We start from the raw sequence: 27,521 nt of genomic DNA on the forward strand, positions 1-27,521 counted from the left end.
GTTCAACAGACTGGACCAGACACATCACTACACTGTGTTCAACAGACTGGACCAGACACATCACTGTGTTCAACAGACTGGACCAGACATATCACTACACTGTGTTCAACAGACTGGACCAGACACATCACTGTGTTCAACAGACTGGACCAGACATATCACTACACTGTGTTCAACAGACTGGACCAGACACATCACTGTGTTCAACAGACTGGACCAGACACATCACTGTGTTCAACAGACTGGACCAGACACATCACTGTGTTCAACAGACTGGACCAGACACATGAATGTGTTCAACAGACTGGACCAGACACATCACTGTGTTAAACAGACTGGACCAGACACATAACTGTGTTAAACAGACTAGACCAGACGCATCACTGTGTTACACAGACTGGACCAGACACATCACTGTGTTCAACAGACTGGACCAGACACAACACTGTGTTCAACAGACTAGACCAGACACATCACTACACTGTGTTCAACAGACTGGACCAGACACATGACTGTGTTAAACAGACTGGACCAGACACATCACTACACAGTGTTCAACAGGCTGGACCAGACACATGGATGTTATCAACAGACTGGACCAGACACATGACTGTGTTCAACAGACTGGACCAGACACATCACTACACTGTGTTCAACAGACTGGACCAGACACATGACTGTGTTCAACAGACTGGACCAGACACATGACTGTGTTCAACAGACTGGACCAGACACATGACTGTGTTCAACAGACTGGACCAGACACATCACTGTGTTAAACAGACTGGACCAGACACATCACTGTGTTAAACAGACTAGACCAGACACATCACTGTGTTCAACAGACTGGACCAGACACATGACTGTGTTAAACAGACTGAACCAGACACATCACTACACTGTGTTCAACAGACTGGACCAGACACATGACTGTGTTCAACAGACTGGACCAGACACATGACTGTGTTCAACAGACTGGACCAGACACATGACTGTGTTCAACAGACTGGACCAGACACATGACTGTGTTCAACAGACTGGACCAGACACATGACTGTGTTCAACAGACTGGACCAGACACATCACTGTGTTAAACAGACTGGACCAGACACATCACTGTGTTAAACAGACTAGACCAGACACATCACTGTGTTCAACAGACTGGACCAGACACATGACTGTGTTAAACAGACTGGACCAGACACATCACTGTGTTAAACAGACTGGACCAGACACATCACTGTGTTCAACAGACTGGACCAGACACATCACTACACTGTGTTCAACAGACTGGACCAGACACATCACTGTGTTCAACAGACTGGACCAGACACATGAATGTGTTCAACAGACTGGACCAGACACATCACTGTGTTAAACAGACTGGACCAGACACATGACTGTGTTAAACAGACTGGACCAGACGCATCACTGTGTTAAACAGACTGGACCAGACACATGACTGTGTTCAACAGACTGGACCAGACGCATCACTGTGTTCAACAGACTGGACCAGACACATGACTGTGTTAAACAGACTGGACCAGACACATGACTGTGTTCAACAGACTGGACCAGACACAACACTGTGTTCAACAGACTAGACCAGACACATCACTACACTGTGTTCAACAGACTGGACCAGACACATGACTGTGTTAAACAGACTGGACCAGACACATCACTACACAGTGTTCAACAGGCTGGACCAGACACATGGATGTTATCAACAGACTGGACCAGACACATGACTGTGTTCAACAGACTGGACCAGACACATCACTACACTGTGTTCAACAGACTGGGCCAGACACATGACTGTGTTCAACAGACTGGGCCAGACACATGACTGTGTTCAACAGACTGGACCAGACACATGACTGTGTTCAACAGACTGGACCAGACACATCACTGTGTTAAACAGACTGGACCAGACACATCACTGTGTTAAACAGACTGGACCAGACACATCACTGTGTTAAACAGACTAGACCAGACACATCACTGTGTTCAACAGACTGGACCAGACACATGACTGTGTTAAACAGACTGAACCAGACACATCACTACACTGTGTTCAACAGACTGGACCAGACACATGACTGTGTTCAACAGACTGGACCAGACACATGACTGTGTTCAACAGACTGGACCAGACACATGACTGTGTTCAACAGACTGGACCAGACACATGACTGTGTTCAACAGACTGGACCAGACACATGACTGTGTTCAACAGACTGGACCAGACACATGACTGTGTTCAACAGACTGGACCAGACACATCACTGTGTTAAACAGACTGGACCAGACACATCACTGTGTTAAACAGACTAGACCAGACACATCACTGTGTTCAACAGACTGGACCAGACACATGACTGTGTTAAACAGACTGGACCAGACACATCACTGTGTTCAACAGACTGGACCAGACACATCACTGTGTTCAACAGACTGGACCAGACACATCACTGTATTCAACAGACTGGACCAGACACATGACTGTGTTAAACAGACTGAACCAGACGCATCACTGTGTACAACAGACTGGACCAGACACATGACTGTGTTCAACAGACTGGACCAGACACATCACTGTGTTCAACAGGCTGGACCAGACACATCACTACACTGTGTTAAACAGACTGGACCAGACATATCACTACACTGTGTTAAACAGACTGGACCAGACACATCACTGTGTTCAACAGACTGGACCAGACACATCACTACACTGTGTTCAACAGACTGGACCAGACATATCACTGTGTTCAACAGACTGGACCAGACACATCACTACACTGTTTTCAACAGACTGGACCAGACACATCACTACACTGTGTTCAACAGACTGGACCAGACGCATCACTGTGTTCAACAGACTGGACCAGACACATCACTGTGTTCAACAGACTGGACCAGACACATCACTGTGTTCAACAGACTGGACCAGACACATGACTGTGTTAAACAGACTGAACCAGACGCATCACTGTGTACAACAGACTGGACCAGACACATGACTGTGTTCAACAGACTGGACCAGACACATCACTGTGTTCAACAGGCTGGACCAGACACATCACTACACTGTGTTAAACAGACTGGACCAGACATATCACTACACTGTGTTAAACAGACTGGACCAGACACATCACTGTGTTCAACAGACTGGACCAGACACATCACTACACTGTGTTCAACAGACTGGACCAGACACATCACTACACTGTGTTCAACAGACTGGACCAGACACATGAATATGTTCAACAGACTGGACCAGACACATGAATATGTTCAACAGACTGGACCAGACACATCACTGTGTTAAACAGACTGGACCAGACACATGACTGTGTTAAACAGACTGGACCAGACGCATCACTGTGTTAAACAGACTGGACCAGACACATGACTGTGTTCAACAGACTGGACCAGACGCATCACTGTGTTCAACAGACTGGACCAGACACATAACTGTGTTAAACAGACTAGACCAGACGCATCACTGTGTTAAACAGACTGGACCAGACACATCACTGTGTTCAACAGACTGGACCAGACACAACACTATGTTCAACAGACTAGACCAGACACATCACTACACTGTGTTCAACAGACTGGACCAGACACATGACTGTGTTAAACAGACTGGACCAGACACATCACTACACAGTGTTCAACAGGCTGGACCAGACACATGACTGTGTTAAACAGACTGGACCAGACACATGACTGTGTTCAACAGACTGGACCAGACACATCACTGTGTTCAACAGACTGGACCAGACACATCACTGTGTTCAACAGACTGGACCAGACACAACACTATGTTCAACAGACTAGACCAGACACATCACTACACTGTGTTCAACAGACTGGACCAGACACATGACTGTGTTAAACAGACTGGACCAGACACATCACTACACAGTGTTCAACAGGCTGGACCAGACACATGACTGTGTTAAACAGACTGGACCAGACACATGACTGTGTTAAACAGACTGGACCAGACACATCACTACACAGTGTTCAACAGGCTGGACCAGACACATGACTGTGTTAAACAGACTGGACCAGACACATGACTGTGTTCAACAGACTGGACCAGACACATCACTGTGTTCAACAGACTGGACCAGACACATCACTGTGTTCAACAGACTGGACCAGACACATCACTGTATTCAACAGACTGGACCAGACACATGACTGTGTTAAACAGACTGAACCAGACGCATCACTGTGTACAACAGACTGGACCAGACACATGACTGTGTTCAACAGACTGGACCAGACACATCACTGTGTTCAACAGGCTGGACCAGACACATCACTACACTGTGTTAAACAGACTGGACCAGACATATCACTACACTGTGTTAAACAGACTGGACCAGACACATCACTGTGTTCAACAGACTGGACCAGACACATCACTACACTGTGTTCAACAGACTGGACCAGACATATCACTGTGTTCAACAGACTGGACCAGACACATCACTACACTGTTTTCAACAGACTGGACCAGACACATCACTACACTGTGTTCAACAGACTGGACCAGACGCATCACTGTGTTCAACAGACTGGACCAGACACATCACTGTGTTCAACAGACTGGACCAGACACATCACTGTGTTCAACAGACTGGACCAGACATATCACTACACTGTGTTCAACAAACTGGACCAGACACATGACTGTGTTCAACAGACTGGACCAGACGCATCACTGTATTCAACAGACTGGACCAGACACATCACTGTGTTCAACAGACTGGACCTGACACATCACTACACTGTGTTAAACAGACTGGACCAGACACATAACTGTGTTAAACAGACTGGACCAGACACATCACTACACAGTGTTCAACAGGCTGGACCAGACACATAACTGTGTTAAACAGACTGGACCAGACACATCACTACACAGTGTTCAACAGGCTGGACCAGACACATAACTGTGTTAAACAGACTGGACCAGGCACATCACTACACAGTGTTCAACAGACTGGACCAGACACATGACTGTGTTCAACAGACTGGACAAGACGCATCACTGTGTTCAACAGACTGGACCTGACACATCACTACACTGTGTTAAACAGACTGGACCAGACACATAACTGTGTTCAACAGACTGGACCTGACACATCACTACACTGTGTTAAACAGACTGGACCAGACATATCACTACACTGTGTTAAACAGACTGGACCAGACACATCACTGTGTTCAACAGACTGGACCAGACACATCACTACACTGTGTTCAACAGACTGGACCAGACATATCACTGTGTTCAACAGACTGGACCAGACACATCACTACACTGTTTTCAACAGACTGGACCAGACACATCACTACACTGTGTTCAACAGACTGGACCAGACGCATCACTGTGTTCAACAGACTGGACCAGACACATCACTGTGTTCAACAGACTGGACCAGACACATCACTGTGTTCAACAGACTGGACCAGACATATCACTACACTGTGTTCAACAAACTGGACCAGACACATGACTGTGTTCAACAGACTGGACCAGACGCATCACTGTATTCAACAGACTGGACCAGACACATCACTGTGTTCAACAGACTGGACCTGACACATCACTACACTGTGTTAAACAGACTGGACCAGACACATAACTGTGTTAAACAGACTGGACCAGACACATCACTACACAGTGTTCAACAGGCTGGACCAGACACATAACTGTGTTAAACAGACTGGACCAGACACATCACTACACAGTGTTCAACAGGCTGGACCAGACACATAACTGTGTTAAACAGACTGGACCAGGCACATCACTACACAGTGTTCAACAGACTGGACCAGACACATGACTGTGTTCAACAGACTGGACAAGACGCATCACTGTGTTCAACAGACTGGACCTGACACATCACTACACTGTGTTAAACAGACTGGACCAGACACATAACTGTGTTCAACAGACTGGACCTGACACATCACTACACTGTGTTAAACAGACTGGACCAGACATATCACTACACTGTGTTAAACAGACTGGACCAGACACATCACTGTGTTCAACAGACTGGACCAGACACATCACTACACTGTGTTCAACAGACTGGACCAGACATATCACTGTGTTCAACAGACTGGACCAGACACATCACTACACTGTTTTCAACAGACTGGACCAGACACATCACTACACTGTGTTCAACAGACTGGACCAGACGCATCACTGTGTTCAACAGACTGGACCAGACACATCACTGTGTTCAACAGACTGGACCAGACACATCACTGTGTTCAACAGACTGGACCAGACATATCACTACACTGTGTTCAACAAACTGGACCAGACACATGACTGTGTTCAACAGACTGGACCAGACGCATCACTGTATTCAACAGACTGGACCAGACACATCACTGTGTTCAACAGACTGGACCAGACACATCACTGTGTTCAACAGACTGGACCTGACACATCACTACACTGTGTTAAACAGACTGGACCAGACACATAACTGTGTTAAACAGACTGGACCAGACACATCACTACACAGTGTTCAACAGGCTGGACCAGACACATAACTGTGTTAAACAGACTGGACCAGACACATCACTACACAGTGTTCAACAGGCTGGACCAGACACATAACTGTGTTAAACAGACTGGACCAGGCACATCACTACACAGTGTTCAACAGACTGGACCAGACACATGACTGTGTTCAACAGACTGGACAAGACGCATCACTGTGTTCAACAGACTGGACCTGACACATCACTACACTGTGTTAAACAGACTGGACCAGACACATAACTGTGTTAAACAGACTGGACCTGACACATCACTACACTGTGTTAAACAGACTGGACCAGACACATAACTGTGTTAAACAGACTGGACCAGACACATCACTACACAGTGTTCAACAGGCTGGACCAGACACATAACTGTGTTAAACAGACTGGACCAGGCACATCACTACACAGTGTTCAACAGACTGGACCAGACACATGACTGTGTTCAACAGACTGGACAAGACGCATCACTGTGTTCAACAGACTGGACCAGACGCATGACTGTGTTCAACAGACTGGACCAGACACATGACTGTGTTCAACAGACTGGGCCAGACACATCACTGTGTTAAACAGACTGGACCAGACACATCACTGTGTTAAACAGACTAGACCAGACACATCACTGTGTTCAACAGACTGGACCAGACACATGACTGTGTTCAACAGACTGGACCAGACACATGACTGTGTTCAACAGACTGGACCAGACACATGACTGTGTTCAACAGACTGGACCAGACACATGACTGTGTTCAACAGACTGGACCAGACACATGACTGTGTTCAACAGACTGGACCAGACACATGACTGTGTTCAACAGACTGGACCAGACACATGACTGTGTTCAACAGACTGGACCAGACACATCACTGTGTTAAACAGACTGGACCAGACACATCACTGTGTTAAACAGACTGGACCAGACACATCACTGTGTTCAACAGACTGGACCAGACACATGACTGTGTTAAACAGACTGGACCAGACACATGACTGTGTTCAACAGACTGGACCAGACACATCACTGTGTTCAACAGACTGGACCAGACACATCACTGTGTTCAACAGGCTGGACCAGACACATCACTGTGTTCAACAGGCTGGACCAGATACATCACTGTGTTAAACAGACTGGACCAGACACATCACTGTGTTAAACAGACTGGACCAGACACATCACTACAATGTGTTCAACAGGCTGGACCAGACACATCACTGTGTTCAACAGGCTGGACCAGACACATCACTGTGTTCAACAGACTGGACCAGACACATCACTGTATTCAACAGACTGGACCAGACACATGACTGTGTTAAACAGACTGAACCAGACGCATCACTGTGTACAACAGACTGGACCAGACACATGACTGTGTTCAACAGACTGGACCAGACACATCACTGTGTTCAACAGGCTGGACCAGACACATCACTACACTGTGTTAAACAGACTGGACCAGACATATCACTACACTGTGTTAAACAGACTGGACCAGACACATCACTGTGTTCAACAGACTGGACCAGACACATCACTACACTGTGTTCAGCAGACTGGACCAGACATATCACTGTGTTCAACAGACTGGACCAGACACATCACTACACTGTTTTCAACAGACTGGACCAGACACATCACTACACTGTGTTCAACAGACTGGACCAGACGCATCACTGTATTCAACAGACTGGACCAGACACATCACTGTGTTCAACAGACTGGACCAGACACATCACTGTGTTCAACAGACTGGACCTGACACATCACTACACTGTGTTAAACAGACTGGACCAGACACATAACTGTGTTAAACAGACTGGACCAGACACATCACTACACAGTGTTCAACAGGCTGGACCAGACACATAACTGTGTTAAACAGACTGGACCAGGCACATCACTACACAGTGTTCAACAGACTGGACCAGACACATGACTGTGTTCAACAGACTGGACAAGACGCATCACTGTGTTCAACAGACTGGACCAGACGCATGACTGTGTTCAACAGACTGGACCAGACACATGACTGTGTTCAACAGTCTGGACCAGACACATGACTGTGTTCAACAGACTGGACCAGACACATGACTGTGTTCAACAGACTGGACCAGACACATGACTGTGTTCAACAGACTGGACCAGACACATGACTGTGTTCAACAGACTGGACCAGACACATCACTGTGTTAAACAGACTGGACCAGACACATCACTGTGTTAAACAGACTGGACCAGACACATCACTGTGTTCAACAGACTGGACCAGACACATGACTGTGTTAAACAGACTGGACCAGACACATGACTGTGTTCAACAGACTGGACCAGACACATCACTGTGTTCAACAGACTGGACCAGACACATCACTGTGTTCAACAGGCTGGACCAGACACATCACTGTGTTCAACAGGCTGGACCAGATACATCACTGTGTTAAACAGACTGGACCAGACACATCACTGTGTTAAACAGACTGGACCAGACACATCACTACAATGTGTTCAACAGGCTGGACCAGACACATCACTGTGTTCAACAGGCTGGACCAGACACATCACTGTGTTCAACAGACTGGACCAGACACATCACTGTATTCAACAGACTGGACCAGACACATGACTGTGTTAAACAGACTGAACCAGACGCATCACTGTGTACAACAGACTGGACCAGACACATGACTGTGTTCAACAGACTGGACCAGACACATCACTGTGTTCAACAGGCTGGACCAGACACATCACTACACTGTGTTAAACAGACTGGACCAGACATATCACTACACTGTGTTAAACAGACTGGACCAGACACATCACTGTGTTCAACAGACTGGACCAGACACATCACTACACTGTGTTCAGCAGACTGGACCAGACATATCACTGTGTTCAACAGACTGGACCAGACACATCACTACACTGTTTTCAACAGACTGGACCAGACACATCACTACACTGTGTTCAACAGACTGGACCAGACGCATCACTGTATTCAACAGACTGGACCAGACACATCACTGTGTTCAACAGACTGGACCAGACACATCACTGTGTTCAACAGACTGGACCTGACACATCACTACACTGTGTTAAACAGACTGGACCAGACACATAACTGTGTTAAACAGACTGGACCAGACACATCACTACACAGTGTTCAACAGGCTGGACCAGACACATAACTGTGTTAAACAGACTGGACCAGGCACATCACTACACAGTGTTCAACAGACTGGACCAGACACATGACTGTGTTCAACAGACTGGACAAGACGCATCACTGTGTTCAACAGACTGGACCAGACGCATGACTGTGTTCAACAGACTGGACCAGACACATGACTGTGTTCAACAGTCTGGACCAGACACATCACTGTGTTAAACAGACTGGACCAGACACATCACTACAATGTGTTCAACAGGCTGGACCAGACACATCACTGTGTTCAACAGGCTGGACCAGACACATCACTGTGTTCAACAGACTGGACCAGACACATCACTGTATTCAACAGACTGGACCAGACACATGACTGTGTTAAACAGACTGAACCAGACGCATAACTGTGTACAACAGACTGGACCAGACACATGACTGTGTTCAACAGACTGGACCAGACACATCACTGTGTTCAACAGGCTGGACCAGACACATCACTACACTGTGTTAAACAGACTGGACCAGACATATCACTACACTGTGTTAAACAGACTGGACCAGACACATCACTGTGTTCAACAGACTGGACCAGACACATCACTACACTGTGTTCAGCAGACTGGACCAGACATATCACTGTGTTCAACAGACTGGACCAGACACATCACTACACTGTTTTCAACAGACTGGACCAGACACATCACTACACTGTGTTCAACAGACTGGACCAGACGCATCACTGTATTCAACAGACTGGACCAGACACATCACTGTGTTCAACAGACTGGACCAGACACATCACTGTGTTCAACAGACTGGACCTGACACATCACTACACTGTGTTAAACAGACTGGACCAGACACATAACTGTGTTAAACAGACTGGACCAGACACATCACTACACAGTGTTCAACAGGCTGGACCAGACACATAACTGTGTTAAACAGACTGGACCAGGCACATCACTACACAGTGTTCAACAGACTGGACCAGACACATGACTGTGTTCAACAGACTGGACAAGACGCATCACTGTGTTCAACAGACTGGACCAGACGCATGACTGTGTTCAACAGACTGGACCAGACACATGACTGTGTTCAACAGTCTGGACCAGACACATCACTGTGTTAAACAGACTGGACCAGACACATCACTGTGTTAAACAGACTAGACCAGACACATCACTGTGTTCAACAGACTGGACCAGACACATGACTGTGTTCAACAGACTGGACCAGACACATGACTGTGTTCAACAGACTGGACCAGACACATGACTGTGTTCAACAGACTGGACCAGACACATGACTGTGTTCAACAGACTGGACCAGACACATGACTGTGTTCAACAGACTGGACCAGACACATGACTGTGTTCAACAGACTGGACCAGACACATGACTGTGTTCAACAGACTGGACCAGACACATCACTGTGTTAAACAGACTGGACCAGACACATCACTGTGTTAAACAGACTGGACCAGACACATGACTGTGTTAAACAGACTGGACCAGACACATGACTGTGTTCAACAGACTGGACCAGACACATCACTGTGTTCAACAGACTGGACCAGACACATCACTGTGTTCAACAGGCTGGACCAGACACATCACTGTGTTCAACAGGCTGGACCAGATACATCACTGTGTTAAACAGACTGGACCAGACACATCACTGTGTTAAACAGACTGGACCAGACGCATCACTGTGTTCAACAGGCTGGACCAGACGCATCACTGTATTCAACAGACTGGACCAGACACATGACTGTGTTAAACAGACTGAACCAGACGCATCACTGTGTACAACAGACTGGACCAGACACATGACTGTGTTCAACAGACTGGACCAGACACATCACTGTGTTCAACAGGCTGGACCAGACACATCACTACACTGTGTTAAACAGACTGGACCAGACATAGCACTACACTGTGTTAAACAGACTGGACCAGACACATCACTGTGTTCAACAGACTGGACCAGACACATCACTACACTGTGTTCAACAGACTGGACCAGACATATCACTGTGTTCAACAGACTGGACCAGACACATCACTACACTGTGTTCAACAGACTGGACCAGACACATCACTACACTGTGTTCAACAGACTGGACCAGACACATCACTACACTGTGTTCAACAGACTGGACCAGACACATCACTGTGTTCAACAGACTGGACCAGACACATCACTGTGTTCAACAGACTGGACCAGACACATCACTGTGTTCAACAGACTGGACCAGACATATCACTACACTGTGTTCAACAGACTGGACCAGACGCATGACTGTGTTCAACAGACTGGACCAGACGTATCACTGTGTTCAACAGACTGGACCAGACACATCACTGTGTTCAACAGACTGGACCAGACGCATCACTGTGTTCAACAGACTGGACCAGACACATCACTGTGTTCAACAGACTGGACCAGACACATCACTGTGTTCAACAGACTGGACCAGACACATCACTGTGTTCAACAGACTGGACCAGACACATCACTGTGTTCAACAGACTGGACCAGACACATCACTACACTGTGTTCAACAGACTGGACCTGACACATCACTGTGTTCAACAGACTGGACCTGACACATCACTACACTTTGTTCAACAGACTGGACCAAACATATCACTACACTGTGTTCAACAGGCTGGACCAGACATATCACTACACTGTGTTAAACAGACTGGACCAGACACATCACTGTGTTCAACAGACTGGACCAGACACATCACTACACTGTGTTCAACAGGCTGGACCAGACATATCACTACACTGTGTTCAACAGACTGGACCAGACGCATCGCTGTGTTCAACAGACTGGACCAAACACATGACTGTGTTCAACAGACTGGACCAGACACATGACTGTGTTCAACAGACTGGACCAGACACATGACTGTGTTCAACAGACTGGACCAGACACATGACTGTGTTCAACAGATTGGACCAGGCACATCACTACACTGTGTTCAACAGACTGGACCAGACAAGTCACTGTGTTCAACAGACTGGACCAGATGCATCAATGTATTCAAAAGACTGGACCAGACACATGACTGTGTTAAACAGACTGGACCAGACACATGACTGTGTTAAACAGACTGGACCAGACACATCACTACACAGTGTTCAACAGGCTGGACCAGACACATAACTGTGTTAAACAGACTGGACCAGGCACATCACTACACAGTGTTCAACAGACTGGACCAGACACATGACTGTGTTCAACAGACTGGACAAGACGCATCACTGTGTTCAACAGACTGGACCAGACGCATCACTGTGTTGAACAGACTGGACCAGATGCATCACTGTGTTCAACAGACTAGACCAGACACATCACTACACTGTGTTCAACAGACTAGACCAGACATATCACTACACTGTGTTCAACAGACTGGACCAGACACATCACTGTGTTCAACAGACTGGACCAGACGCATCGCTGTGTTCAACAGACTGGACCAGACACATCACTATACTGTGTTCAACAGACTAGACCAGACACATCACTATACTGTGTTCAACAGACTAGACCAGACACATCACATCACTGTGTTCAACAGACTGGACAAGACGCATCACTGTGTTCAACAGTCTGGACCAGACACATCACTGTGTTCAACAGACTGGACAAGACGCATCACTGTGTTCAACAGACTGGACCAGACGCATCGCTTTGTTAAACAGACTGGACCAGACACATCACTACACTGTGTTCAACAGACTAGACCAGACATATCACTACACAGTGTTCAACAGGCTGGACCAGACACATCACTGTATTCAACAGACTGGACCAGACACATGACTGTGTTACACAGACTGGACCAGACATATCACTACACAGTGTTCAACAGGCTGGACCAGACACATCACTGTGTTCTACAGACTGGACCAGACATATCACTACACTGTGTTCAACAGACTGGACCAGACACATCGCTTTGTTAAACAGACTGGACCAGACGCATCACTGTGTTCAACAGACTGGAGCAGACATATCACTATACTGTGTTAAACAGACTGGACCAGACATATCACTATACTGTGTTCAACAGACTGGACCAGGCGCATCACTGTGTTCAACAGACTGGACCAGACGCATCACTGTGTTCAACAGACTGGACCAGACGCATCACTGTGTTCAACAGACTGGACCAGACGCATCACTGTGTTCAACAGACTGGACCAGACGCATCACTGTGTTCAACAGACTGGACCAGACGCATCACTGTGTTCAACAGACTGGACCAGACGCATCACTGTGTTCAACAGACTGGACCAGACGCATCACTGTGTTCAACAGACTGGACCAGACACATGACTGTGTTAAACAGACTGGACCAGACACATCACTACACTGTGTTCAACAGGCTGGACCAGACACATGACTGTGTTCAACAGACTGGACCAGACACATGACTGTGTTCAACAGACTGGACCAGACACATGACTGTGTTCAACAGACTGGACCAGACACATGACTGTGTTCAACAGACTGGACCAGACACATGACTGTGTTCAACAGACTGGACCAGACGCATCACTGTGTTCAACAGACTGGACCAGACGCATCACTGTGTTCAACAGACTGGACCAGACGCATCACTGTGTTCAACAGACTGGACCAGACGCATCACTGTGTTCAACAGACTGGACCAGACGCATCACTGTGTTCAACAGACTGGACCAGACACATGACTGTGTTCAACAGACTGGACCAGACACATGACTGTGTTCAACAGATTGGACCAGGCACATCACTACACTGTGTTCAACAGACTGGACCAGACACGTCACTGTGTTCAACAGACTGGACCAGATGCATCAATGTATTCAAAAGACTGGACCAGACACATGACTGTGTTAAACAGACTGGACCAGACACATGACTGTGTTAAACAGACTGGACCAGACACATCACTACACAGTGTTCAACAGGCTGGACCAGACACATAACTGTGTTAAACAGACTGGACCAGGCACATCACTACACAGTGTTCAACAGACTGGACCAGACACATGACTGTGTTCAACAGACTGGACAAGACGCATCACTGTGTTCAACAGACTGGACCAGACGCATCACTGTGTTGAACAGACTGGACCAGATGCATCACTGTGTTCAACAGACTAGACCAGACACATCACTACACTGTGTTCAACAGACTAGACCAGACATATCACTACACTGTGTTCAACAGACTGGACCAGACACATCACTGTGTTCAACAGACTAGACCAGACACATCACTACACTGTGTTCAACAGACTGGACCAGACACATCACTATACTGTGTTCAACAGACTAGACCAGACACATCACTATACTGTGTTCAACAGACTAGACCAGACACATCACATCACTGTGTTCAACAGACTGGACAAGACGCATCACTGTGTTCAACAGTCTGGACCAGACACATCACTGTGTTCAACAGACTGGACAAGACGCATCACTGTGTTCAACAGACTGGACCAGACGCATCGCTTTGTTAAACAGACTGGACCAGACACATCACTACACTGTGTTCAACAGACTAGACCAGACATATCACTACACAGTGTTCAACAGGCTGGACCAGACACATCACTGTATTCAACAGACTGGACCAGACACATGACTGTGTTACACAGACTGGACCAGACATATCACTACACAGTGTTCAACAGGCTGGACCAGACACATCACTGTGTTCTACAGACTGGACCAGACATATCACTACACTGTGTTCAACAGACTGGACCAGACACATCGCTTTGTTAAACAGACTGGACCAGACGCATCACTGTGTTCAACAGACTGGAGCAGACATATCACTATACTGTGTTAAACAGACTGGACCAGACATATCACTATACTGTGTTCAACAGACTGGACCAGGCGCATCACTGTGTTCAACAGACTGGACCAGACGCATCACTGTGTTCAACAGACTGGACCAGACGCATCACTGTGTTCAACAGACTGGACCAGACGCATCACTGTGTTCAACAGACTGGACCAGACGCATCACTGTGTTCAACAGACTGGACCAGACGCATCACTGTGTTCAACAGATTGGACCTTACGCATCACTGTGTTCAACAGACTGGACCAGACACATGACTGTGTTAAACAGACTGGACCAGACACATCACTACACTGTGTTCAACAGGCTGGACCAGACACATGACTGTGTTCAACAGACTGGACCAGACACATGACTGTGTTCAACAGACTGGACCAGACACATGACTGTGTTCAACAGACTGGACCAGACACATGACTGTGTTCAACAGACTGGACCAGACACATGACTGTGTTCAACAGACTGGACCAGACGCATCACTGTGTTCAACAGACTGGACCAGACGCATCACTGTGTTCAACAGACTGGACCAGACGCATCACTGTGTTCAACAGACTGGACCAGACGCATCACTGTGTTCAACAGACTGGACCAGACGCATCACTGTGTTCAACAGACTGGACCAGACGCATCACTGTGTTCAACAGACTGGACCAGACGCATCACTGTGTTCAACAGACTGGACCAGAAACATCACTGTGTTAAACAGACTGGACCAGGCACATCACTACACTGTGTTCAACAGACTGGACCAGGCACATCACTACACTGTGTTCAACAGACTGGACCAGGCGCATCACTGTGTTCAACAGACTGGACCAGGCGCATCACCGTGTTCAACAGACTGGACCAGACACATCACTGTGTTAAACAGACTGGACCAGACACATCACTGTGTTAAACAGACTGGACCAGACACATCACTGTGTTCAACAGACTGGACCAGACACATCACTACACTGTGTTCAACAGACTGGACCAGACATATCACTACACTGTGTTCAACAGACTGGACCAGACACATCACTGTGTTCAACAGACTGGACCAGACGCATCACTGTGTTCAACAGACTGGACCAGACGCATCACTGTGTTCAACAGACTGGACCAGACGCATCACTGTGTTAAACAGACTGGACCAGACGCATCACTGTGTTAAACAGACTGGACCAGACGCATCACTGTGTTCAACAGACTGGACCAGACACATCACTGTGTTAAACAGACTGGACCAGACACATCACTGTGTTCAACAGACTGGACCAGACGCATCACTGTGTTCAACAGACTGGACCAGACACATCACTGTGTTAAACAGACTGGACCACACATCACTGTGTTAAACAGACTGGACCAGACACATCACTGTGTTCAACAGACTGGACCAGACGCATCACTGTGTTCAACAGACTGGACCAGACACATGACTGTGTTAAACAGACTGGACCAGACACATGACTGTGTTCAACAGAATGGACCAGACGCATGACTGTGTTCAACAGACTGGACCAGACGCATCACTGTGTTCAACAGACTGGACCAGACGCATCACTGTGTTCAACAGACTGGACCAGACGCATCACTGTGTTCAACAGACTGGACCAGACGCATCACTGTGTTCAACAGACTGGACCAGACGCATCACTGTGTTCAACAGACTGGACCAGACCCATCACTGTGTTCAACAGACTGGACCAGAAACATCACTGTGTTAAACAGACTGGACCAGGCACATCACTACACTGTGTTCAACAGACTGGACCAGGCGCATCACTGTGTTCAACAGACTGGACCAGGCGCATCACTGTGTTCAACAGACTGGACCAGGCGCATCACTGTGTTCAACAGACTGGACCAGACACATCACTGTGTTAAACAGACTGGACCAGACACATCACTGTGTTAAACAGACTGGACCAGACACATCACTACACTGTGTTCAACAGACTGGACCAGACACATCACTACACTGTGTTCAACAGACTGGACCAGACACATCACTGTGTTCAACAGACTGGACCAGACGCATCACTGTGTTCAACAGACTGGACCAGACGCATCACTGTGTTCAACAGACTGGACCAGACACATCACTGTGTTAAACAGACTGGACCAGACGCATCACTGTGTTCAACAGACTGGACCAGACGCATCACTGTGTTCAACAGACTGGACCAGACGCATCACTGTGTTCAACAGACTGGACCAGACGCATCACTGTGTTCAACAGACTGGACCAGACACATCACTGTGTTAAACAGACTGGACCAGACACATCACTGTGTTAAACAGACTGGACCAGACGCATCACTGTGTTCAACAGACTGGACCAGACACATCACTGTGTTAAACAGACTGGACCAGACACATCACTGTGTTCAACAGACTGGGTCAGACGCATCACTGTGTTCAACAGACTGGACCAGACGCATCACTACACGGTGCTCAACAGACTGGACCAGACACATCACTGTGTTCAACAGACTGGAGCAGACGCATCACTGTGTTCAACAGACTGGACCAGACACATGACTGTGTTAAACAGACTGGACCAGACACATGACTGTGTTAAACAGACTGGACCAGACACATGGCTGTGTTAAACAGACTGGACCAGACACATCGCTGTGTTAAACAGACTGGACCAGACGCATCGCTGTGTTCAACAGACTGGACCAGACACATCACTACACTGTGTTCAACAGACTGGACCAGACATATCACCACACTGTGTTCAACAGACTGGACCAGACGCATCACTGTGTTCAACAGACTGGACCAGATGCATCACTGTGTTCAACAGACTGGGCAAGACGCATCACTGTGTTCAACAGACTGGACAAGACGCATCACTGTGTTCAACAGACTGGACCAGACGCATCGCTTTGTTAAACAGACTGGACCAGACACATCACTACACTGTGTTCAACAGACTAGACCAGACATATCACTACACAGTGTTCAACAGGCTGGACCAGACACATCACTGTATTCAACAGACTGGACCAGACACATGACTGTGTTACACAGACTGGACCAGACATATCACTACACAGTGTTCAACAGGCTGGACCAGACACATCACTGTGTTCAACAGACTGGACCAGACATATCACTACACTGTGTTCAACAGACTGGACCAGACACATCGCTTTGTTAAACAGACTGGACCAGACGCATCACTGTGTTCAACAGACTGGAGCAGACATATCACTATACTGTGTTAATCAGACTGGACCAGACATATCACTATACTGTGTTCAACAGACTGGACCAGACACATCACTGTGTTCAACAGACTGGACCAGACACATGACTGTGTTAAACAGACTGGACCAGACACATCACTACACTGTGTTCAACAGGCTGGACCAGACACATGACTGTGTTCAACAGACTGGACCAGACACATCACTGTGTTCAACAGACTGGACCAGACACATCACTGTGTTCAACAGACTGGACCAGACACATCACTGTGTTCAACAGACTGGACCAGACGCATCACTGTGTTCAACAGACTGGACCAGACGCATCACTGTGTTCAACAGACTGGACCAGACACATCACTGTGTTCAACAGACTGGACCAGACACATCACTGTGTTCAACAGACTGGACCAGACACATCAGTGTGTTCAACAGACTGGACCAGACATATCACTGTGTTCAACAGACTGGACCAGACATATCACTGTGTTAAACAGACTGGACCAGACACATCACTGTGTTAAACAGACTGGACCAGGCACATCACTACACTGTGTTCAACAGACTGGACCAGGCGCATCACTGTGTTCAACAGACTGGACCAGGCGCATCACTGTGTTCAACAGACTGGACCAGGCGCATCACTGTGTTCAACAGACTGGACCAGGCGCATCACCGTGTTCAACAGACTGGACCAGACACATCACTGTGTTAAACAGACTGGACCAGACACATCACTGTGTTCAACAGACTGGACCAGACACATCACTACACTGTTTTCAACAGACTGGACCAGACACATCACTACACTGTGTTCAACAGACTGGACCAGACATATCACTACACTGTGTTCAACAGACTGGACCAGACGCATCACTGTGTTCAACAGACTGGACCAGACACATCACTGTGTTAAACAGACTGGACCAGACACATCACTGTGTTCAACAGACTGGACCAGACGCATCACTGTGTTCAACAGACTGGACCAGACACATCACTGTGTTAAACAGACTGGACCAGACACATCACTGTGTTAAACAGACTGGACCAGACGCATCACTGTGTTCAACAGACTGGACCAGACACATCACTGTGTTAAACAGACTGGACCAGACGCATCACTGTGTTAAACAGACTGGACCAGACGCATCACTGTGTTCAACAGACTGGATCAGACGCATCACTGTGTTCAACAGACTGGACCAGACGCATCACTACACTGTGCTCAACAGACTGGACCAGACACATCACTGTGTTCAACAGACTGGACCAGGCGCATCACCGTGTTCAACAGACTGGACCAGACACATCACTGTGTTAAACAGACTGGACCAGACACATCACTGTGTTCAACAGACTGGACCAGACACATGACTGTGTTCAACAGACTGGACCAGACACATCACTACACTGTGTTCAACAGACTGGACCAGACACATCACTGTGTTCAACAGACTGGACCAGACACATCACTGTGTTCAACAGACTGGACCAGACGCATCACTGTGTTCAACAGACTGGACCAGACGCATCACTGTGTTCAACAGACTGGACCAGACGCATCACTGTGTTCAACAGACTGGACCAGACGCATCACTGTGTTAAACAGACTGGACCAGACACATCACTGTGTTAAACAGACTGGACCAGACACATCACTGTGTTAAACAGACTGGACCAGACACATCACTGTGTTAAACAGACTGGACCAGACACATCACTGTGTTAAACAGACTGGACCAGACACATCACTGTGTTCAACAGACTGGACCAGGCGCATCACCGTGTTACACAGACTAGACCAGACATATCACTGTGTTAAACAGACTGGACCAGGCACATCACTACACTGTGTTCAACAGACTGGACCAGGCGCATCACTGTGTTCAACAGACTGGACCAGGCGCATCACTGTGTTCAACAGACTGGACCAGGCGCATCACCGTGTTAAACAGACTGGACCAGACACATCACTGTGTTCAACAGACTGGACCAGACACATCACTACACTGTGTTCAACAGACTGGACCAGACATATCACTACACTGTGTTCAACAGACTGGACCAGACACATCACTGTGTTCAACAGACTGGACCAGGCGCATCACCGTGTTCAACAGACTGGACCAGACATATCACTGTGTTAAACAGACTGGACCAGGCACATCACTGTGTTAAACAGACTGGACCAGGCACATCACTGTGTTAAACAGACTGGACCAAACACATCACTGTGTTAAACAGACTGGACCAGACACATCGCTGTGTTAAACAGACTGGACCTGACCCATCACTGTGTTCAACAGACTGGACCAGACCCATCACTGTGTACAACAGACTGGACCAGACACATCACTGTGTTAAACAGACTGGACCAGACACATCACTGTGTTCAACAGACTGGACCAGACGCATCACTGTGTTCAACAGACTGGACCAGACACATCACTGTGTTAAACAGACTGGACCAGACGCATCACTGTGTTAAACAGACTGGACCAGACGCATCACTGTGTTCAACAGACTGGACCAGACGCATCACTGTGTTCAACAGACTGGACCAGACACATCACTGTGTTCAACAGACTGGACCAGACACATCACTGTGTTAAACAGACTGGAACAGGCGCATCACCGTGTTCAACAGACTGGACCAGCCATATCACTGTGTTAAACAGACTGGACCAGGCACATCACTGTGTTAAACAGACTGGACCAGACACATCACTGTGTTAAACAGACTGGACCAGACACATCACTGTGTTAAACAGACTGGACCAGACCCATCACTGTGTTCAACAGACTGGACCAGACACATCACTGTGTTCAACAGACTGGACCAGACACATCACTGTGTTCAACAGACTGGACCAGACACATCACTGTGTTCAACAGACTGGACCAGACGCATCACTGTGTTCAACAGACTGGACCAGACGCATCACTGTGTTCAACAGACTGGACCAGACGCATCACTGTGTTCAACAGACTGGACCAGACACATCACTGTGTTAAACAGACTGGACCAGACACATCACTGTGTTCAACAGACTGGACCAGACGCATCACTGTGTTCAACAGACTGGACCAGACACATCACTGTGTTAAACAGACTGGACCAGACACATCACTGTGTTCAACAGACTGGACCAGGCGCATCACCGTGTTCAACAGACTGGACCAGACATATCACAGTGTTAAACAGACTGGACCAGGCACATCACTGTGTTAAACAGACTGGACCAGGCACATCACTGTGTTAAACAGACTGGACCAGACACATCACTGTGTTAAACAGACTGGACCAGACACATCACTGTGTTAAACAGACTGGACCAGACCCATCACTGTGTTCAACAGACTGGACCAGACGCATCACTGTGTTCAACAGACTGGACCAGACACATCACTGTGTTAAACAGACTGGACCAGACACATCACTGTGTTCAACAGACTGGACCAGACGCATCATTGTGTTCAACAGACTGGACCAGACACATCACTGTGTTAAACAGACTGGACCAGACACAACACTGTGTTAAACAGACTGGACCAGACGCATCACTGTGTTCAACAGACTGGACCAGACACATCACTGTGTTCAACAGACTGGACCAGACACATCACTGTGTTAAACAGACTGGACCAGACACATCACTGTGTTCAACAGACTGGACCAGACGCATCACTTTGTTCAACAGACTGGACCAGACATATCACTGTGTTCAACAGACTGGACCAGACATATCACTGTGTTAAACAGACTGGACCAGGCACATCACTGTGTTAAACAGACTGGACCAGGCACATCACTGTGTTAAACAGACTGGACCAGACACATCACTACACGGTGTTCAACAGACTGGACCAGACACATCACTACACTGTGTTCAACAGACTGGACCAGGCACATCACTGTGTTAAACAGACTGGACCAGACACATCACTACACTGTGTTCAACAGATTGGACCAGATGCATCACTGTGTTCAACAGACTGGACCAGATGCATCACTACACTGTGTTCAACATACTGGACCAGACACATCACTACACTGTGTTCAACAGACTGGACCAGACACATCACTACACTGTGTTCAACAGACTGGACCAGACACATCACTACACTGTGTTCAACAGACTGGACCAGGCGCATCACTGTGTTCAACAGACTGGACCAGACGCATCACTGTGTTAAACAGACTGGACCAGACACATCACTGTGTTCAACAGACTCGACCAGACACATCACTGTGTTCAACAGACTGGACCAGACACATCACTATACTGTGTTCAACTTACTGGACCAGACACATCACTGTGTTAAACAGACTGGACCAGACACATCACTGTGTTCAACAGACTGGACCAGACACATCACTATACTGTGTTCAACAGACTGGACCAGACACATCACTGTGTTCAACAGACTGGACCAGACACATCACTGTGTTCAACATACTGGACCAGACACATCACCGTGTTCAACAGACTGGACCAGACACATCACTGTGTTCAACAGACTGGATCAGACACATCACTATACTGTGTTCAACAGACTGGACCAGACACATCACTGTGTTAAACAGACTGGACCAGACACATCACTGTGTTAAACAGACTGGACCAGACACATCACTGTGTTAAACAGACTGGACAAGACCCATCACTGTGTTCAACAGACTGGACCAGACGCATCACTGTGTTCAACAGACTGGACCAGACACATCACTGTGTTAAACAGACTGGACCAGACACATCACTTTGTTCAACAGACTGGACCAGACTCATCACTGTGTTCAACAGACTGGACCAGACGCATCACTGTGTTCAACAGACTGGACCAGACACATCACTGTGTTCAACATACTGGACCAGACACATCACTGTGTTAAACAGACTGGACCAGACACATCACTTTGTTCAACAGACTGGACCAGACACATCACTGTGTTAAACAGACTGGACCAGACCCATCACTGTGTTAAACAGACTGGACCAGACACATCACTGTGTTCAACAGACTGGACCAGACACATCACTGTGTTCAACAGACTGGACCAGACTCATCACTGTGTTCAACAGACTGGACCAGACGCATCACTGTGTTCAACAGACTGGACCAGACACATCACTGTGTTCAACATACTGGACCAGACACATCACCGTGTTCAACAGACTGGACCAGACACATCACTGTGTTCAACAGACTGGACCAGACACATCACTATACTGTGTTCAACAGACTGGACCAGACACATCACTGTGTTAAACAGACTGGACCAGACACATCACTGTGTTAAACAGACTGGACCAGACACATCACTGTGTTAAACAGACTGGACAAGACCCATCACTGTGTTCAACAGACTGGACCAGACGCATCACTGTGTTCAACAGACTGGACCAGACACATCACTGTGTTAAACAGACTGGACCAGACACATCACTTTGTTCAACAGACTGGACCAGACACATCACTGTGTTAAACAGACTGGACCAGACCCATCACTGTGTTAAACAGACTGGACCAGACACATCACTGTGTTCAACAGACTGGACCAGACACATCACTGTGTTCAACAGACTGGACCAGACGCATCACTGTGTTCAACAGACTGGACGAGACGCATCACTGTGTTCAACAGACTGGACCAGACACATCACTGTGTTCAACAGACTGGACCAGACGCATCACTGTGTTCAACAGACTGGACGAGACGCATCACTGTGTTCAACAGACTGGACCAGACGCATCACTGTGTTAAACAGACTGGACCAGACACATCACTGTGTTCAACAGACTGGACCAGACCCATCACTGTGTTCAACAGACTGGACCAGACACATCACTGTGTTAAACAGACTGGACCAGACACATCACTGTGTTCAACAGACTGGACCAGGCGCATCACCGTGTTCAACAGACTGGACCAGACATATCACTGTGTTAAACAGACTGGACCAGGCACATCACTGTGTTAAACAGACTGGACCAGGCACATCACTGTGTTAAACAGACTGGACCAGGCACATCACTGTGTTAAACAGACTGGACCAGACACATCACTGTGTTAAACAGACTGGACCAGACCCATCACTGTGTTCAACAGACTGGACCAGACGCATCACTTTGTTCAACAGACTGGACCAGACACATCACTGTGTTAAACAGACTGGACCAGACACATCACTGTGTTCAACAGACTGGACCAGACGCATCACTGTGTTCAACAGACTGGACCAGACACATCACTGTGTTGAACAGACTGGACCAGACGCATCACTGTGTTGAACAGACTGGACCAGATGCATCACTGTGTTCAACAGACTAGACCAGACACATCACTGCACTGTGTTCAACAGACTAGACCAGACATATCACTACACTGTGTTCAACAGACTGGACCAGACACATCACTGTGTTCAACAGACTGGACCAGACGCATCGCTGTGTTCAACAGACTGGACCAGACACATCACTATACTGTGTTCAACAGACTAGACCAGACACATCACTATACTGTGTTCAACAGACTAGACCAGACACATCACATCACTGTGTTCAACAGACTGGACAAGACGCATCACTGTGTTCAACAGTCTGGACCAGACACATCACTACACTGTGTTCAACAGACTGGACCAGACATATCACCACACTGTGTTCAACAGACTGGACCAGACACATCACTGTGTTCAACAGACTGGACCAGACGCATCACTGTGTTCAACAGACTGGACCAGACGCATCACTGTGTTCAACAGACTGGACCAGACGCATCACTGTGTTCAACAGACTGGACCAGACACATCACTGTGTTCAACAGACTGGACCAGACACATCACTGTGTTCAACAGACTGGACCAGACACATCACTGTGTTCAACAGACTGGACCAGACATATCACTGTGTTAAACAGACTGGACCAGACACATCACTGTGTTAAACAGACTGGACCAGGCACATCACTACACTGTGTTCAACAGACTGGACCAGGCGCATCACTGTGTTCAACAGACTGGACCAGGCGCATCACTGTGTTCAACAGACTGGACCAGGCGCATCACCGTGTTCAACAGACTGGACCAGACACATCACTGTGTTAAACAGACTGGACCAGACACATCACTGTGTTCAACAGACTGGTCCAGACACATCACTACACTGTGTTCAACAGACTGGACCAGACATATCACTACACTGTGTTCAACAGACTGGACCAGACGCATCACTGTGTTCAACAGACTGGACCAGACGCATCACTGTGTTCAACAGACTGGACCAGACGCATCACTGTGTTCAACAGACTGGACCAGACACATCACTGTGTTAAACAGACTGGACCAGACACATCACTGTGTTCAACAGACTGGACCAGACGCATCACTGTGTTCAACAGACTGGACCAGACGCATCACTGTGTTAAACAGACTGGACCAGACACATCACTGTGTTAAACAGACTGGACCAGATGCATCACTGTGTTCAACAGACTGGACCAGACACATCACTGTGTTAAACAGACTGGACCAGACACATCACTGTGTTAAACAGACTGGACCAGACACATCACTGTGTTCAACAGACTGGATCAGACGCATCACTGTGTTCAACAGACTGGACCAGACGCATCACTACACTGTGCTCAACAGACTGGACCAGACACATCACTGTGTTCAACAGACTGGACCAGGCGCATCACTGTGTTCAACAGACTGGACCAGGCGCATCACCGTGTTCAACAGACTGGACCAGACACATCACTGTGTTAAACAGACTGGACCAGACACATCACTGTGTTCAACAGACTGGACCAGACACATCACTACACTGTGTTCAACAGACTGGACCAGACACATCACTGTGTTCAACAGACTGGACCAGACGCATCACTGTGTTCAACAGACTGGACCAGACGCATCACTGTGTTCAACAGACTGGACCAGACGCATCAGTGTGTTCAACAGACTGGACCAGACGCATCACTGTGTTCAACAGACTGGACCAGACGCATCACTGTGTTAAACAGACTGGACCAGACACATCACTGTGTTAAACAGACTGGACCAGACACATCACTGTGTTAAACAGACTGGAACAGACACATCACTGTGTTCAACAGACTGGACCAGGCGCATCACCGTGTTACACAGACTAGACCAGACATATCACTGTGTTAAACAGACTGGACCAGGCACATCACTACACTGTGTTCAACAGACTGGACCAGGCGCATCACTGTGTTCAACAGACTGGACCAGGCGCATCACTGTGTTCAACAGACTGGACCAGGCGCATCACCGTGTTAAACAGACTGGACCAGACACATCACTGTGTTCAACAGACTGGACCAGACACATCACTACACTGTGTTCAACAGACTGGACCAGACATATCACTACACTGTGTTCAACAGACTGGACCAGACACATCACTGTGTTCAACAGACTGGACCAGGCGCATCACTGTGTTAAACAGACTGGACCAGGCACATCACTGTGTTAAACAGACTGGACCAGACACATCACTGTGTTAAACAGACTGGACCAGACACATCGCTGTGTTAAACAGACTGGACCTGACCCATCACTGTGTTCAACAGACTGGACCAGACCCATCACTGTGTACAACAGACTGGACCAGACACATCACTGT

This window comes from Salvelinus fontinalis, chromosome 24, assembly GCF_029448725.1.
Source record: "Salvelinus fontinalis isolate EN_2023a chromosome 24, ASM2944872v1, whole genome shotgun sequence".
Taxonomy (NCBI): Eukaryota; Metazoa; Chordata; class Actinopteri; order Salmoniformes; family Salmonidae; genus Salvelinus; species Salvelinus fontinalis.